Source organism: Chiloscyllium plagiosum, unplaced genomic scaffold, assembly GCF_037043375.1.
Source record: "Chiloscyllium plagiosum isolate Xiang-an unplaced genomic scaffold, Cpla_swu_hap1 HiC_scaffold_37, whole genome shotgun sequence".
Lineage (NCBI taxonomy): Eukaryota > Metazoa > Chordata > Chondrichthyes > Orectolobiformes > Hemiscylliidae > Chiloscyllium > Chiloscyllium plagiosum.
Window position 1 is genome coordinate 97,174,939 of NW_028270175.1, and position 2,988 is coordinate 97,177,926.

General features: G+C 42.1%; 1 non-coding gene across 1 annotated transcript; it reads left to right on the forward strand.

The window, feature by feature from the left end:
* Positions 1 to 532: 532 nt before the first annotated feature.
* Positions 533 to 604, forward strand: trnag-ucc (transfer RNA glycine (anticodon UCC)). The gene has a single exon. It is a non-coding gene; the product is annotated as a tRNA-Gly (tRNA).
* Positions 605 to 2,988: the final 2,384 nt, after the last annotated feature.

The following is a 2,988-nucleotide window of genomic DNA, read 5'->3' on the forward strand; positions in this document are numbered from 1 at the left end:
AAAGATGCGCAGGTAAGGGTGGATTTGTAACGCTCAATAGTCAATAGTGTCCAGGTGAGTGTTGGTTATATGGTTAGCAATGAGAAATGCGGGGTTACAGGAAGAGCGGAGAGGGTGAGACTTGGTGGGATGCATGATGAGCCGAATACCCTGTTTCTACACTGTAAGAATTTTATGATCCTATGCTCCATCCCATCTACCTCTGTGGATGAAGAGGACTATCACCTGATCAAATATCCCCTTCAATGGGTCAACGTTTGTTTTCTACCTGGCAAAGAACTGCAGATGTTGCAGATCTGAGAGACAGCACAAAAATTGCTGGGAAACTCAGCAGGTCCAGCAGCATTTGTGGGGCGTGACCCTTTTGGATCCAGTGATTGTTCTTAAGAGCTGAAGGCTTCTGATTCTGATGTTTTCAGACCTGTTGACGTTTTACAAGCAATTTCTTGCTTTGCTTTCAGCCCCAGTTCAGTTGGTGACTATTACGGCCTTGTTATGTGTGTTTGGGAAAAGGGACAACAGCTTGGCTAGCGCGGTGGTGGTGTAGTGGTGAGCATAGCTGCTTTCCAAGTAATTGACCTGGGTTCGATTCCCGGCCATCGCAGTGTCGTGGCTTTTCCTGTGGTTTTGTAAGGAAATGTCTTGAGCACCAACATTGCATTCTGGGGCGAAATGAATTTGTCAGGTTGCTTTAGGGTTTTCATGGCGATAGTTCCTGTTAATTGCCGTGACAATCCGGGCAGAGCTGTTCGAAAGCTTTCCTCTCTGCTTCCCATTGCTTATGTGAATATTGTTCACAACATAAGGTTCATTTTGTTTTGTTGGAAAAGTGAGAGATTGCTATCGTCAGAAACCTTAAATAATTACAGAAGCCGCTGGAAATTCGGAATAGATTCAACAGCTTCTATCGTGGACAGGAAGGAGGTTTAAATGCGTCAAATTTTTTCAAGGTTAAAATACATTCGCACCTCAAAACCATTTGGAAGCTTAAGAATTACAAACATCACATTATAACTTTTCCTCATCCGTTCACGTTTCACAATATCATTCCGGTAGCAGGACGACCAGTTTGGTATGGTTTATGCAATATTACTATATTCGAACATTGACTGTTTCGTAGTTAAATGATGTTTCATTTCGTTCAGTTTTCCAATAGAGTTGGGTTAGTTAACACTTTGTTTTTTGTTTGTGTTACAACGACAGTGCGAAGTAAATTGTGTTTCGGTTCAAGCCTGGAAGTTTCACCAATTGAATTGCATTGCCGTACATTTGCCTTCAGGAGAAAAGAAAAAGGGACTTAGACCATCTTCCTAACTCATAGGAGTTTGATCTGGTTCAAAACCTCCTCAATTTCGGTCAATAAATGTTCCTACAGTCCGCAACAATGATTTTCACAGATTAGAGGAGGATGCACAGACATCGTTATTAATTGGTATTACCTCGGACATGAGACGTTTGGGAATGATATTCCTCAGACCATCGACTGTCTGCTCAGCCAAGGTTAAAGGTCTGGAATCCGGCAAAATTGGGAACAATGCAATTCCCAGGAGACTGAGAGGTTACTAACAGAGCGGGAGGTGGAGAGTCGGGAACAGAACTACAGGGACAGTCCGTTCTGATCACTGACCCTTCACCGTCAGTATATCCAGTGCCAGGAATGACTGCCATTGGACAGAATGACAAAATGTTGTTATGGAAAATAAAGAGCATGAAAGTAAGGGAAGGTTTAAAGCATGAAAGCAAGGGAATGCTTAAAGCATGAACCCCACTGGCGATCTGTTGCAAGGGATCTGTAGAATGCAGGATGAGATAAGAATAGTGGAATTCTCTCACACCAATTAGCAAAGAAAGGTTGACGCTGAAAGGTCTCGTTGGTGAGATTAGATTCCAGTTAGTAAAGTTAGGCTTCCTGTTCAGTGTCATTATGACTCGATTAGGAACAGAAATATTTGGGACATGACATTAAGTATCTAATTAATATTTAATAGAGTCAGCCTGATTGAGATTATTGACAATAAATTATGACATCGGGAAAATATGAAGTAGGGTCTGGAATGAAAGACCATTGTTGCGAAAGCTGATATTAAATATCTACCGTCACATGAGAATAACGTTAAGTAGAATGAACAATTAAAGAGATGATGGGAACTAACATCACTGGTTTATTGTGTAACGAGTGTGAGGTACTTTGATTAATATATTTAGACATGCTGATAAGCAAACAAAGCGTGGGAAAAATGTATAAAAAACCATGGACAATGAAGTTCGAGAGCATTCGAGAATCTGCTTTCTCGGTGTCACGGTTTTTCGTTTGCAAATAACAGACCGACTTCTTGAAGAACACTCTACGTCTCCTGGTGAATCTCTATACTTTTTCCACGACAAAACTCAGCAGGTCTGGCAGCATCCATGCAGAGAGAATCGTGGACAATATTTAACAACTTCATCAGAACTCAATAATCTCCCTCAGGTACTGCCAAACCAGATAGTTTTGTCAGCAGTTTCTGATTTTGTTTCAGATTCCCAGAGTCCACAGTTCATTACATTAACCTTTAAACCATTGCAAAACGTTCTTTGTGGTTCTTCACACGGGACTTTTCCGTTTGAGGAACATTTTCCTGCCCCAATTAGAAACAAGAAACACTGCAGCAGAGAAAACAGATGCTTTAACAACAACGATCGCTGTCGACTTGGAGGTCTTGAACCACCAGCCTTTCATTTAACGGTCTAATACGCTGAAACTTCCAACCTAAAACCATGCCCGAACATGTAAAGCAGGTTGTGACGGACTTCAGTCTGTCCTTCCCAGACCGAGATGTGTCCTCTTATCAGTTTTATTTTTCCAAAATAAAGTCTGGAGCATTCATTATGGAAGCATGGGAACAGTCTTATCCCATCCACGACAGACACACCCATGTCACTGAGCACCAACTCTCCTCGAACTGGGACCATCTCCCTTCGAGCCTCCCAGTCCCATGTGTGGTCCCG